The sequence below is a fragment of the Nothoprocta perdicaria genome, unplaced genomic scaffold, assembly GCF_003342845.1.
Source record: "Nothoprocta perdicaria isolate Ctin4 unplaced genomic scaffold, notPer1 scaffold_126, whole genome shotgun sequence".
Classification (NCBI taxonomy): Eukaryota; Metazoa; Chordata; class Aves; order Tinamiformes; family Tinamidae; genus Nothoprocta; species Nothoprocta perdicaria.
The window spans coordinates 44,809-60,859 of NW_020454383.1; the positions used below are offsets into that span (position 1 = coordinate 44,809).

General features: G+C 42.8%; 1 protein-coding gene across 1 annotated transcript in view; it reads right to left on the reverse strand.

Annotated features, from left to right (window-relative positions):
- LOC112942337 (dual specificity protein phosphatase 16-like) overlaps positions 1-9,317 on the reverse strand; it is a gene marked incomplete at its 3' end in the record, with an annotated part of 52,732 nt that extends 43,415 nt beyond the window's left edge. Inside the window, exon 1 of the mRNA XM_026033242.1 lies at positions 9,298-9,317. The remainder of the gene's footprint in view (positions 1-9,297) is intronic.
- Positions 9,318-16,051: the final 6,734 nt, after the last annotated feature.

Below are 16,051 nucleotides of genomic sequence, written 5' to 3' on the forward strand. Positions count from 1 at the left end.
AGGAGGAACTTCTTTACTGTTAGGGTGACAGAGCCCTGGCACAGGCTGCCCAGGGAGGTTGTGGAGTCTCCTACTCTGGAGGTCTTCAAAACCCGCCTGGATGCCACCCTGTGCCACATGCTCTAGGTGTCCCTGCTGGAGCAGGAAGGTTGGACTAGACGATCTTTGGAGGTCCCTTCCAACCTTGAATATTCTGTGTTCTAAAACACACAACAATGTGGATTAGTATTTTTTGGACTTTTTTTGCTGCCCTGGCTAATCTCTCTGAAATAATTACAAGCTTTTGTTACTGTTCTCTCATCTGTGTTTTGCTTTTTGATCTGAAGGAGTTAACAATGTAAGGAGTTAGCAGTATTCCCTGTGAGAGAGGAAACAGGCAATGAATGAACTAATCATACAATCATGTCTGGGCTAGGTGAACAGATTTTTCAGACATCTTCAAATAGGTCCATGCGGAAATCACAGCAAGTAGGTTAAATACATTACACTGAGAAACCAGAGTATGTCAACTTGAAGATATCCAGGCCTGGATCACCTAACAAGCAGACTGGAAGATGGAGAGCTGACAACATGCTGACAGCATGTCAATCCCAAGAAAACTAAATTTTTACCAATTATACTAGAGAGGGGCTAAACAGGAGAGTGGACACCCGTGACGAGAGATTGAGTGGGTGGGAAACATCGTCCATACTGAGATGACAAGTTACTAGAAAAAGTAAAAGAAAAAAAAAAAGAGAAAATGAGAGAGAGAGAGAAAGACAGAGAAACAAGAAAACAAGAAGGGTGCCGAGGGGAAATACAAGTGCTAGCAGGTTTTCCAGTCTGTCTAAATTAGCCCAAGTCTCCTGCTCACTTGGATATCACAGAGATAGAAGATCTTAGCAGCCCTCACGGAGACTTTGTGCCCATTCGCCTGCAGCTGCCATGCTTTCCTGGAAACACACGATTATGAACCTCGGAAACACTCACTGCTGATTACATCTCTTCAGTTAAGGCCTCAAAGCACTCTCTGCATAAAGCTTGAGCATTTACCTTTCAAGAGCTCTTAGGAAATTAAAAGGACAAGAGATTAGTTTGGCAGAAAGGGAAAGAAGTTACATGGTCTTCCTTCTGTGAGGAATGACTTGCCATCAATGCAGAACCCTATACAGACTCTGGGAAAAGACATTGCCGTGGCCTGCCTTCATCATGGAGCACATCTGTCTTATAGCCAGGAACCTGACATAGGCACAGGGAGATGAAGGTGGGGACAGCATTTGTCTTCTCCTAACCTGGATTCAATCAGGTGTGTAACTTCAGTTTCACCTGGAACTAACAATGTGTCAAACCACTGCACTAAGATTAGCAATAGATTTTTTGTGGGTTTTTTTTTCTTCTTCACTCAAAAATTGGCAAAGATTTGAGTAATGAGAAGTTTGTTTAAACCAAGATGAATTTCATTCTATGTGCTCTGCAAGTTTTTTCTAGTAAGAAAGAGGTAAATTCTCTAATAAGGTACTTCGGAGTATGACGGGGCAGAGGGGAGAAACTTATCAGAACGATCTCTCCCCCTCCGTCTCTCCCAGTTTTCTGGAGTTCAAATGAACTCCCGTAGAACCATCAGGTACAGCAGAGCTGGAAAGCAAGAGAATGTGCCAAGTCCCAGTGCTTAAAGCGTATTTTTTAAAGAAAGAAACAAACCTCAAGAGCGAGGCAGGTTCCCACCTGTAACCAAATGCTTGTGGGAACAGTATAGATGATAAATGCCATACTTATTCCAGATAACATTAATATAATGAACTGGAAAAGAATCTCATGCCCATTGTTCAGGCAAATCTTTTCTCAGTGTTTACGATCCATCTCGTTCCAGTAATGAGTTGGCCTCTTGCAAGAAGCCCTCTCAATTGTAGGTTAGGCTCTTTGGATGTACTTTGGAAAATGGTTGGCTCCTGTGTTTAAGGGTCATGCAGGACTGAATAGGCCTAGAGAAACATGTACTATCAACAAAGTCACTCCCCTGCAAGCACCATCTTGCAGTTGTATCACTGGGTAGAAACCCAAACCCTGGCACGGCATTCAAGCCTTTAAAGGCCACGGTGAATGATTCTTACTCACATCTAGCAACCAAAAACCAAAACAACACCCAGGCTATTAAAAATGTGTCCATATTCCTAACACTATGAACTATTCAGCCCTTAAACATCTTTACTGAGAGTTCAGTTGGAGAAAAAAACACAGAAATGAATCAACCTCATCTGAAATAGTGAGGTGGAAGGGAGAGCTGCTCTCCTATTTTGAGAGCAACATCTATACTATACATGCAGAACCAAAGCCTTTTAATCCAGCAGCCTGAATACATACTAATTATTCAAACTCAAGAACGTGTGCATAAAAGGAATTTCATACAATTAGTCTCTGTTGTCCTCATTTTATGCTCTCTGGTTTATGTTCTCGTTCCTGTGTTGCTATCATTACACACTCAGGCCCATCTTTTTTTGCCTCCCACAATGTTTTAGCAGCATGAAAGCACTAAGACAAGAAGGCAAGGCTACCAAAAAAAAAAAAAAAACAAAAAACCACCAGTATTGGCATCAAGTGAAACACCATGAAATCAGGCAGTGCTGGTTGCTTAACATTAAATACCTTGTTTTATAGTTTCCTGTTAACTGTAACTTTATGGAACGCACCTACCATTTGATGAAGAAATTTTTTATAGTCTTTTCACAGGCTCTGACTTTACTTTGGATATCAAATACAAATATCTTACGTGAGTAAAAATATCTTATGAGATAATATCTTATTATCTCTTTACTATCCTGACCAATTACTGAATTCTGTTTTTTTCATCTGCAGGAGCATTTCATAGGGACATAAAGTGGAAAGACGCCAGTCTTCCCAGGGCCAATTCTGAGTAGGTCAGTCTTGGCTCAGTAGCAGACCACATAATGCAGCAAAAGGAAACACAAGGCCTTGAACTCACACCCGTCTCCCTTCTCGTCCTCCACCCACACACCCTAGACTCAGATCATCATTGATTGCTGAGGAAAAGTTATTCACTGGTGGCCAAGGAGATCTCCGCTGGAGACGGTAGCTGTCAATAGGCCACATCCATAAGCATACCAAGAACTGCTCTCATTAAAACTACCCAAACCTAGAAATTACGAAGCCAAACTTTACTTGCACACATACTTCAGGTTTCCTTTGGGTGTTACAGGAAGCTATTATGTAGCTATGATGGAGATCTATTTGGAACTGTGAGGCCAATATCAATCTAGAGTTCATGTAAGGCAAGAAAAAGAAGTGACAATACTACCCTATTCTGACAGCACCAGAATGCTGTCACTCTTCAACCAAGAGTAATACTGTACTACTACAGGCCATTTCAGATTCCAGGCTTGTTTCCTCACCCTCCAGAGCCAGTTTTATCTCAACTAGCATTGACATCAGTGCAGCAATGCCATTACGTAAGTGATGCAGAAGAACCGAGGTTGGGCTCCATCAGATAAGCAGTAGGAAGCAGCCTGAGGTTGTGCACGCGCGTCTCCCTCACGCGGCTGACTTTGCTCTGTCGTACTGCTGGCTTCAGTCCACGCCGACACTCTGATCCTCATCACCAGGCCACCCAGGCATGACTTGTGATTCATGAAGAGAGTGGAGGCCAGGTATGTAGGCAACCAACAGCCACAGGGAAAGCTGCATTATTCTTCACTTGCAAGAACAGACACCAAATAAATCAGAGAAGTAAAAAACTCTCCTCTTAAATAAACTTCTTAAATATCAAGTGTTGGCATTGAAAATATTCTATAGAAGATCTCCATGTCACTACACTAAAACTGGAAGCAATCCACAAGGAACTGTAGGGGAAAGGAAATCATTCACTTCATCATATTAGGGATACAGTGACTCCCCTATTACCCAGAAAGCGAGCTTCTCAATATTTCTTTTTAAACCACCATGAGCATATGGTGGTTTATGGCATATGAACAAAACCATCAACAAAATACTACAAGATAGGTAGAAAATTCTAGTCACTTGTCTAGTCAAACAACTAATCTGAAGAGACAAATCAACAGGACAAACTCAGGTTTCTTCCCTGAGGTGCAGAGAGAGAGAGAGAGAGAGAGAGAGAGAGAGAGAGAGTGTATATTTTGGTATATCAAAAGGGATATACCAATCTTTCTACTTCCTACCCTTTTTATAATACACACTATATGCAATCTGGGCATTTAAATGCTGTCCACCCTTCAAGAATGCCCTTCTTGACTGTTCTTACAGACAGTAGGTATTTACTTATTGTCTTTATTTAAAGCCACGGAAAACTACGAAGTTCAACAGAATACTGTAACAAAGTGAAAAGGGTCCTCCCGGCTCCGTTTTCTTGGGGAAAGCACTCCACTCAGGATGCTCAGCGCTCCGTGCGACTTTGCTTTCCCCGGCGCCTCCCGCTTCCAGCCACAAGGACACAGGCCCCGGACTCCCACGGTGGCTGGTGACCACTGTGCAGCAGCAGCAGCAGCAGGATGCCCGGCCCCACGTGGCACCCAGGGCCACAGCCCCACCACCCAGGGGCGCGGACCTGACGGGCGATGCCACTGGCCAGGGAAAAGGAGCTTCTGGTGGAATCCACTTCACACATTCCTGAACAGCCTCTGCCACTGCGGTTCCCATGGACAGTTGAAGCTATTCTCGCAAAAGCAAACATCCTTGCTAGGCTAGCTGACTTCACTGAAAGGGGAGCATGTGTGTCACAGAAACAAAGATAAACTGAGCTCATTTTCCTCCTACAGAGCTGTTGTGGTATTTGTTGTGGCCCCAAACTGTTTCTGCTCCATTATATCGACTTGGGTAGCTAACAAAACCAGACCTACTGGAGTAGAAATCTATTTATGTATCTTTATATAACATGTTGAGCTTTAAAATGCTTGCTTTGGCTTTCTGGAGCTTTGCACAGGTATTAAACCACAGAGCGTTTTTGCAGCTATAACCTCTAAATTAGCACAAGAACTAGCACTTTCTTTGCTTCTTTTACTTGCTTCTCATTTAAAGAGAGATATTAAATTTGTGCATTAACATATACCGAAGCACTAGTGTGTTAAATAGGCATAACGACCCAAGTTGATTACACCTCAGATTTTTTTATAGATTCATTCCTAAGACTATTAATAAGTATATTTAGCAAATGCAGGATTTACTTCAGAATATCACCATTCTTCATATCTTCACCGATTAAAAATTGAAGCTAAAAATACATTTACAACTTCCCTGCAGCGTATTTCCTCCAGATCCAACAAAAAAACCCAACCAACACAAACAACTGTGATTAATGCTTCAGTTTCTAATGGGCAGTGAGATGAACACCATAAAAAGAAACTAAGGCTTAATATTTTTCCAGCTACCCTCAAAACACCAGAGCCTAAATCAACTCTTGTCTGGTCAGTTGGGACTTTGCAAGTTCTGTATCTACCAAACCACATGCTGCCAGGAATAGCATAAATCTTAAAGCTAGGAATACAAGATGATTTGGGGTTTGGACTTTTTTTTAAGCTACTGAAAGCCCCCAAAATTTACAAGGTGAAACAGTTCAAACGGCTTTTAGCTTTCAAAATGAGCACAGATGTATTTATTCTGCTGTGTATACACAGAGTGTTTGAACAAAAAAAGTTAGTCATAGGTCAGACAATAAAACCTACTACGACTACACCCTGCACTTGAAGGAAAAGTGAAAGATCGATTTCTGCTTCAGCCAACCGAAGCAAGAGAAGAAAGTGAATTTGCCCTGATTCTGTTTACTAAAATCCAGCAACTTCCTACGGTCCATCTGACATGTAACAAAATGCTCTTGGACAGTTGGAGGGAAAAAAAAAAAGAAAAAAGAAAAAAGGAAAAAAAAAAAGGAAAAAACTCCTACTGCTGGCCAGGCTTTGCAAGGGGCACATCCCGTGCACCTTGTTCAGCACATGCTGATGGGCAGCAGCATTTTCCAGGTCCCCATGGCTTTCATACACACACATATATACACACACACACATATATACACACACACATGCACACATGTACATATATACACACACACACGTACATATACACACACTCGTACATATGCACACACACAGAGCATCAGAAGATGGAAGACAGCATCTTGCAGGCCCCGTACGAGCACCAACCACCGAACTACTCGTTTTTCGGGATTACGGCACCAGGTTGACGCTTCGCAGCGTGCCCGTCCCCGGGTCCCAGCCCTCCATTTTGTCCGGCGCCTCAATTTAAACGTCCCCGCGGCCGCGCAGCTCGAGGCGGCACCCGGGGCTCCCTCCGGGACGCCGCGGGCCGGACCCTCGGCGGAGCGCGGCGCCCGCCCGCCCGCTCCAGCTGCGCGCTTCCCGGCGCGCTTCCCGGCGCTTCCTCCCCCTCCTCGAGCGTCCCCGCTGCCCCTCGTGGGAGCGAGCCCGGCGCGCAGGCAGCGCCGCTCGCCTGCCCTGCCCGCAGGCAGGTGGATATCCATTCCCTCGGGGTGGATGGAGGTGCCGGCGGGGGCGCCCCCTTCTCCTTACCCGGCGCGGGCGCAGAGGCGGCCGGGGCCGCGGCCGGGCGCGCGGACATGTGCGGCGCGGGCCGGCGCTCGCCTCCCCTCCGCCCCGCTGCCCGCCCAGCCCGGCCCGGCCCGGCCCGGCCCCGCCGCCCCCCCCGGCACCGGCGGCGCTGCCAGGGCCCCCCCGGGCGGAGCCGGCGCCCTCCGCTGCCGCCTGCGCGCCCGGCACTTACTGCTGTGGGCGCCCCGCGCGCCCGCCGCGCGGCCGCGGGGAGAGCGGCCACGGGCCGCGCTCTGCGCTGCCGCCGGAGCCAACTTCGTCGCCTTCCAGCCGCGGGGAAAGCGCCTCGTTCTCCTTCCTCTTCAACTAGATACATATATTCATCTTGGAAAAAAAAAAAAAAAAAAAAAAAAAAAAAAAAAAAAAATCTATTCTGGTCTTTCTAAGAGTGGGAAGCTGGGAGGTGGGAAGGGAGGGAAGAAGGAAAAAAGAAACATTTGGAGGCTTTCTCCCCCCACAGCCCCCCCCCCCCAAGATGGCCTGAGAAAAGGGACAGTGATCGTGGTGTGGAGGGGGGAGCAGGAGCCAAGCGCCAGGGAGAGCGAAAGTTGCTGGATATGTATTTCTTTTTAATCTTTAAAAAATGAAATAAAAACCCTTCCTTAGGTTTCCTAAAGGAACCAAACAATTACTAATGAGTGATTAGAGCAAACAGACACAAGGAGGAGAAGAGGAAAAAAAAGGGGGGGGGGAGAAAAAAAAAATACAGAGTTTTGCTGGTCAGTAAACTTCAAGCTGCTGGGATGAGGTCATTGGTGTAAAAATAAAGCGATGGCGTCATTTGAAACCAATCCCAGTGAATGAACTCAGCCGGGAGCGGGGGGAGGGAGGCAGCGGGCGGGGGGAGGATCCGCGCGCGGGGCCGAGCGCAGCCGGAGCCGCCGCGGGCCCGGCCCGGTTCCAGCCCGGTTCCAGCCCGGTTCCACCCGGCCCGGTACCGCCGGCGGGGGCTCGGGGCACCCGCCGCTCGGCTCTGGGCGCCAGGGCACCACGCGGGGAGCCGTGGCGGCCCCATTCGCACCGCGGCTCGGCCTGCCCTTCCTCCTCCTCCTCCTCCTCCTCCTCCTCATTCCCCCTCGCTCCCCTGGCCCCCGCGCAGGCAGCACGGCGCTGCCCGGTGCCTCCTTGACAGCTCCTGCGCTCCGGGGCCTCGCAGGAGCTGCCCTCGTGCAGGGCCTCCGTCCAGGGCTTCCAGTCCTTGGGCTGTGCTGCGAGCTGAGGTGCGCGGAGCACCCTGTGTTGAAAGACAAGAGCTCCCACCCTGCAAATACCTTGTTAAATAAATAAAAGCAGCAACTTGAGGAAGGTGGGAATTTGTCTGGGAATTTTGATATATGTAAACAAAATAATTTTGTCTAACGTATTAATTCTGGCTAGTACAGCCTTTAACAAACCAGCTGCATATACATACTTGAGGGATCTACCAGGATATACTTCCACAACCCTTTTCTAGGAGTTTCAAGAGTAGACTGCAACACCTAAATATTTTTTTTCCTCTCTTTCCCAGAGACATTCCTGACACCATCGCAGAGTACCGTCACTAAGCTAGGCGTCCACGCTGTGTTTGGTAGGCAGGATTCAAGAACTCCATTTAGTTTTATATGCCAACTTTTGAACTCCTCCATGACAAGGCAGGAGAAAGACCTTCATGGCTGTCCCTTCAGAGGAAGCACCTTTGGAAAGGCACAGGACTATTATCCCTGCTGTGCACGATTTCTATTTTGAGAGGGAAGCAACTACAAAACAAATCATGTGGTGGTTGTCCCTATCCTGACAAAACTGGCCAAGAACCACCTTGATGAGGACCCATATTTTAAAAGTTTAGAGATGTCTCTCTTGAAGAAGCTTTGTGAGCACTCAGGTGGATAGCAACTCCCTCTATAAGTGCAAGGGGATGTATAACACTGTAGTACGGTAGAGAGAAGCCTGAACTACCTGAAATACTTGGGCCAAAGGATGACCAAAAGCAGTGAAGAAACTGTAGAAAAGTAACTTAGATTTATTAATTTGTATGTTTGTTTCTTGTAGTAGCTAAAGAATGATGTTGTATTTTTTACCAGTGGCCTTAGAAATACAACCCCCAACTACCCACAGCAGTGGAAGTCAGCACTGACCCAGTTCTGTGAAGAGGAACAGAGAGCATGCCAAAGAAACTCAAGGAGAGAGCCAGTGCCCCGGCTTATTCAGATCAGAGAAGCGCAAGAACAAGCAGTTCCAGTATATTATGCTCACAAATAGAAGTGAGGAAACAGCAGAATAGGAAGAGGAAAGATACTCGAATCCTCTCTTTCTATAATCATCAGAACTTGTTAGCGTGTTATGCAAGGTTTTTTTTCTTTTTTTTTTTTAATTAAAGTCTCAAAAGAAAAACAGAAAAGTTTCCTCACTGTAGAGGTGTAAGAATAATTTTTTTTAAAGTTATTTTGGAATATTTTTGATTTTTAGGAATATTTTTGATTTTTAACTGAAAAAGGACATACATTAAAAGAGAAAGATTAGCACAAGAAATTAAAGTTTATACACTATGGAGTCAGTTTTTTTTTCCTCATGTTATAAAATGTGCAACTAAAACACATTTATATCACATTTAGCTCTCGCAGGCTAAAGTTATTACTGGGAATAACTTTTTAATCTTAGCAGAGTTTGAGAAGAAAGATAGATTTAGGAGCGGTATGCTATAGAGTAACTGGGTCAGTACAACTATGCTGTTTACAGCAGGTAGACTCACCCAAAGCACAAACAGAAGTAGGAGGCTCAGACCAAGAGCATCTGACCTTGATTAAGGTTAAAGGCAATGTGCTTTACCTTCTATTGCAATGAGCTAAGAGCGCACATGTTGGCAGTTAACATGCCTCAACTAGCAGGTGGTCACTCATGAAGGAGCAGTAATTTGTTTGCATGTCAGAGTCTAACTCCAGCCTAATTTTGTGTGCGTGTGAAAGCCTTTCTTTCTCCTGAGCCACTCACACAGCAGACTCCTGAGGATGGTTTGCCCTGCAGTTGCAAACCAGCGATGGAGTCAGACGTTGCTTTCAGCCAACATGCACCTGAACTACCTGTGAGAAACAGCCCTGTGTCCCTATTGCTCACCTTTCCTCCCAGCTGTTTAAAGATATGCTCATTTTAAGAAATGGATTTTGCTAAATTTGTGTTTTTGTTTTTGGCTTTAGCTCACAGCACTCACTGCCTCTTTTTGGCAAAGCAGTACTGAAGGAGTTAAGGTTAATATCCCTTTCCTGTGTCTACTTATCAAGCTCCCAAGATTAGAAGTCCCAAAGTAACTGCGGGTTAAAAAAGGGCAAAAGACATTGTGGTGGGTAACAGGTTATACAACAGTATCTGAACTTTGACACTCCTCCTGTCCTACAAGTTCCTCTTCTACTTCTGACAGCAGCGACTGGGTGTCACTGCTCACTATCCCAGCTGCTGCAGAGGGGCAATAGATAGGCGCTTTTGAGAACTGCAGTGTATAGTTAGCTTACAAAGTTTTCTGCTTATTTACTTGTCAAAGCCGGCATGCATGACATTTTGTTCCTTTTCCACCTAATGGATTTTGTGGCACTTCACTGGGTTAATCAGTTAGCAGCGATTAAACAGGGGAGAGATGAAAGACATTTCGAACCACGTCATCATGATTTCTGCACGGTGGAGAGGAGGGGTTTTCCAAAGGAACCTCTTGCAAAATAAGTGGGAACAGAATTTTAAAATGCAGAATTTATCATGCTTCAAAATCCATGTGTTGCTACTCACTTCCTCCGCAAACTTGGGTTTGCTGAAGGGGTTACAATTCCCTATTAACTCCACAGCAACCATCACAGCTGCCTTCTGCCAAAAGTTACTGTCTGTCCTGTCTACCTGTGAGCTTCACATGCAGTTGCTCTCCAACTTATTTCAGTCAGAGTCAACTAGAATAACTTAGGCAGTTAAAACAGTAGATTTTGTTATTATGATTTTGTCTGAAATGGATTAGGGAAGCCCAAATCAGCAGATGGGAAGTGAGGTGAGGACCATTTCACAGACAGTTTGATGTTTTACATGGTTTGGCCTAATTACATTCAGAGCAGACAGCTATACTAGGCAGAGCTGCTATAAACAGCTCTTTAGGTTATTTAAAGTTAGAAGGGTTGCTGAGATACCTAAAATGAGGAGCTTGTAGCATTTTAAGATACTAGCTTTATTATTTGGGGCAGAACAGCTCTCTGGGGAGCATCAATGGGAACATTTCTCCTCTGTTCCATTAGAAGGATGGAAGCAGGAAGGAATAGAAAATGTAGGACTGCGGGTGGAATAAGAGCAGAAGGTAGAGGAATTAGCAGATGTAATTGAGATACCCTAGAGCTCAGTCTAGAGAGGAGGAATTTCAGCAGGGTGAAAAAAATACAGGCATCAGAGACATGGTGTAGATAGCAGCAAAACTAGGAGAAATAGATGTGTTGAGAACAACTCACATCTCTGCATTCTTCCTTTCTGTGCTTGCATCAGATCTTGGGAAGCTACTCTCTGGAAAACACTCTAATACAAATAGCCTCACTACGAGTTGCTGCAGGTAGTCTTCATACTTTTATCACTTTTCTGAAGGGTCTGTGGCACTTCCAGATACACAGCATATCAAAGAGAGTGGAGGCAAGTGGAAGGTGCTAGGAAAAAGGCAGATGTGTGTTTTTGAACTGGGAGGAAAACCAGGACAATATCCTTGATCTTTGGAACAACAGAGGAGGTATCAGATGATTTAGAAGAGTGGAAGAGAAACCAGCAGTTGTAGGGAGAAATACAAGAACAGAAGCAAATAGAAGGAAAAAGGAAGCAGAGTTGTGAGCATCATCTCTCTGCTTTCTTATATATTCCTATTTCAGAAATCTCTTGTCCATTATTCAGTAAGAATCTTCATGATCACTATACCTGTAATGTCTCCCTCTCTGAACACCCTCAATTTTTATAAGCCTCCTGTGCAGCAGAGAAGTATGGGTACAAGAAAGTTACTGAGACAGAGTAACTCAAGGCAGTACAGCAAGACAGCGCAGCAGAGAGCTGAACCAAGTTCTCTTAAATTCCAAATCTAGCCGCTAGCTCATCCTTTTTCTTCCCTTCTCTCTGATCTCACACACAAAAAATATTTTACCTACCCAAGCAGTCACATTTATTAAAAAAGGCACTTGTGCTGAAGCTTGTTAGTTTAGTCTATAATTAAAAAAAAAAGTATGCATATGAGATAGATAATAAAAGGTGATGAGAAAAGCCCAAAGTAGAAAAAATAACTGCTAGTTCTATAGACAAAGGTTGAGAATCTTTTGATTGAGCCTAATCATCTTAGACTAAAAAAAAGTTGCTACTTTGAAGGTTAAAGTTACCTTTGTGATTACTTTGAAGTGGAAATAGCAAGATTCATTTTGAGAAGCCATTTGAAATTGGAGATCATACTAAATGTTATTTACAGAAAAGGAGCATAATAACACATCATCAGGAAGCAGAATAACAAAATACTGTTTTCAAGAAAGAACAAGTTCAAGCAAATCTAAAGCAAGTGAGAAAACTAACATGTAACATTTCTCACTTTTCTGCTTCTCTGAAGAGAAAATATTTAAATTACAAAAATCAAAATAAATGAAGTGATATATTTAAAAAAAAAACATAAGCACATTCCAGAAATTAAAATAATTCTGTCACAATAAGCACCCCTTCCCACCTTGTTTCCATTATCTCTTACTCACTGCTAGTCACTTGGCTGTAAGCTGACGTTCTTGCATTGAAATCAACTTGTAATGAGCTCTAAGCACACGTGGTGTAAATCAGCATTACTCAACTAACCCTTCAGTTGCTATTCCAATTTATATTAGCTGAAGATTGGCTCAGTATGTTCATGTTTTGTTTATGGCCAATGATGAATCAGAACTAAAATGTATTTTTGATTATTGTGAGGGCATTATAAAATGCATGAGGTCTTTGCTTATTCATATCCTTTTTTTAACTACTTGAATATTTTAAATGATAGCAATTTACCAAGTTTAAATACATTTCAGATAATCCTTTTCATGGAATGAAATATTTTTCTTAACAGTACTGAGGATCTGTTGAAAAAGAACAGTATCCTTAACACGCTTTAAGCCATGAGAAATGGCTTAAACATGAGAAATTAATGTGAAGTTATTTAGAAACATTAAATACACATTTACTGTCTTGGTGGTGTGATGAAGTTAGCCCAATTAGTGCAATCAAAGAAATCATTTCAAAGTTTGAATAGAAAGTCTAAAAATAACCTGTGATATTAAAGACCAACTTCACGTATATTTTTATTTGTTTTCTAGTCATATACTTAAAGGAGGAAATTTTCTAACAGTTTTAGAATTTTCACCATTTCTCCTAATCCACTTTGTTGCTTCAGCCTATTTTTAACAACTCTTGAGATTTACTGATATCCTAAGGCTTTTGAATTTGATATATGGCTGTGTATTTTGTTTCTATTTCCAGGCTGTAATGCTGGGTGATTCCAGGCTGTAATCTGGAGTTGCTATAATGCTGAAGTGAACCTACACTGTTATTTAAATAGACTGTGAGAGAGATCAGTTCATCTTCTGTGAAATTATTAAAATGTATTTAATGGATAAGATGTGCCTTGTATTGAAAAGGAGAGACAAAACCATGTTGGAGACGAAAAATACTTGAGTTTTAAATGAGAAAATAAAATGGAGTTAATTTGTTGTTAGAGAGGAGGAAAAAAAAGGTACTGAGCAGCACATGATTTTTCTTTCTAAACATTCTTGGAATAAAAACATTTGGAGAAAAAAAAAAAAGAAAAGGACTCAACTCTGAACAGCTTCTTGGTTTTGCACGTGCACTGGTCAGAAAACTGTCGATCTGGTACTAGCCCAATTGTCAACAACAGGCAGCAGTTTGTCAAGAAGGACAGGTGAAGATATCAGGTTGCTTGGAAAAGCAGCATGTGAAAATTTCAGAGCTTGGCATTCAATTTTTTTTAGCATGCAAGGTTAGAATATGCCAATTTTAGCAACAATCTGAACTCAAAAAGCTAAGGTGGAGGTGAGGTGAAGGACTGCTTGTTTATTTTGATATTGTCTTCTAGATTACCATTCAGATGATCTGGAACTGGTTGTCTTCAGCGTATTAGGAGCGAGCACAACTCTGTTAGCTGCACAGTGGCTACAGTGTTGAGCTGAAAATCTGGCAAGAACAAGACTTTGTCAAGTGCTTGCAGAATGTCTCATCCAACGGACTTTGCTATTTCTTCTACCGGTAGCTAGGGGAAAGAATCATTAACAAATCATTAAAAAGATATTTCAAGTTGCTGATGGGGAGTTCTGAATAAACACATGTTTATATTTGCGCTCACTTAAAATGTAAATGGAGTATTATGACATCCAATGGGAGAGAAGTTTTTTTCTAAGAAGGGGAATTTCAAGTAGAGGACATGATTTTCCTAGACTTTTATTTGGAACTGTATAAGCACAGAAGAACTTCTTACACAACATCATATGAGGATAGATCCTTTTGTGTTCCAGTCAGTGGAGGCATTTATGTGAAAATGTTAGATGCAATCTGAATTGCCAAATATAAAAGGAAAAAGAGGTTCCTGTTAGAAGGGCTTGTCTAATTACTAAGTTGCAGAAATTGTATGTTTATTCATCTGTTATTCTGTACTAGGAGTTACAATTAAATGATGTCAGCTACTGCTAAAGAAAAGCGACTGTTATAACGGATGATTCATTTTAAATACCTTTTAATCATATAGCTCCGGCAAGAGAACAGAATGCAGTTTCACAAGCAGTGTAAGCGTAAGCTGGAAAGCGCAACAGAAAAGGAGGTTTGGTCCCAGTGCTGCCCCATCATTTTGCTGGAGCAAGGAGTTGCTCATCTATTCATTAGATCAAAGTCCTGATCTATGCTAAAATCTTCCCCAAAAGCAAACAAATAAAAGTTACTTTTAACACAGCTTAGTCCTGGGCTTGGTTTACAGTGCAAATGAACAAATACTCAAACTACCACAAAAGGGCAACCTGAGAACGACAATACAGAGCAATTCGTAGGAACGAGCCACCCAGTTTCTGCCAGTGGCAGACCCAGTTTAGACGGGTGTAAAGAATTGAGATGTGGGCAGATGACCTGGTAGAGGGCATGTGGTAGCTCACCAGTGCCCAAAGAAGATGCTCTCTCCCAGTTTCCTACCTTCTGCTTCTGCTTGTGAGCTCTTGCTGCTTTCTTTTTAGTGGATCTGGGGTTGTCATACAGCAAACCAAGTCAATTCAATTGCTAATCCAGAAGAAGTAGAATGAGATTGCCCCATCTTACAGAAGCCAGTCACTAGATTGACATTTACCATCAGATAATAGCAGAAGAAACCACTTCACAGAGGAGATGGAAAAGCACTGGCACACAGGTGCCTAGAGAGGCTGTGGCATCCGCATCCTAGAAGATATTCAAAATTGAATGGACAAAGTCCTCAGCAATCTGAGCTAACATTGACGTTGGATCTAACTTCAAAATTGATTCAGCTGTGCACAAGGAGTAAGACTAGCTGGACGCCAGAGGCCCCTTGAAGCCTTAATCATTGTATGGTCTAAATGAGGCCGTCAAGGCTCTTGTATCTATTCTGTATTTAAGACTGAGAAATCTCCTTTTGCATCAGCACCTCTGGCTGAAGATTTGTTCATCAAGCATTAGGACAGTCCTTTAATTACTATGAATTTTCTGTATAGAAATGTCTATGAGCAAAACTGTTCTGGTAAGAAGTTTGGTTAGAGGTGAATGTCAGTACTTTAAAAATGAAAAAAATATTGTAGAGTTGACCTCATTAATGCTAAGCCAAGTATTATGAACTCAGCTAATTAAGTATGAATTTATACCTCAAAAAATTGTTAAAGTAATATTTGCATAGCTAAAATTCACAAGTTAAATCCATACTGAAGATGGACTTTGCAACACTCATATGATAATGAATAATGTATTTTGATTGGTCGAGATTAAGCTCAGTGGATGTTAAAAACACTTTCAGATTCCCTCTCTACTTTGTATCCCTGTGTCATGCCTGCAGTTGAGCATGGCCTTAAGATTTTATTGGGCCAATAAAAATGGTTGCTGTGCTTTTCAATTGGGATTTTTTATGGTAGCAAATTACATTTACATTCACTTAAAGGCCCCTTTACATTAGCAGGGGTGTGTAAAAAGGCCCTGAAATTAAACAAGTCAAGGCTGTGCACACATAATTGAAGGAATGAAAGTATGCAATCCTTAAAACTGGCACAACCCCTACTAACAAATACATATGGAAATGTAGCATTAAAAAGCCTCCCTGAACCTAAATCTGAGCCACACCCATCACTCTCCATGGCTGTCTGTAAGATGACAGTGCAAGTGCACAGCATATATTTACTTTCACTGAAATGTTCCTCTGCATTTCTAGAATGGTGCGAGGTCTTTTCCAACCAGCATGATTCTATGATTCTATGAAAAGATCTGTACTGTGCCATTCT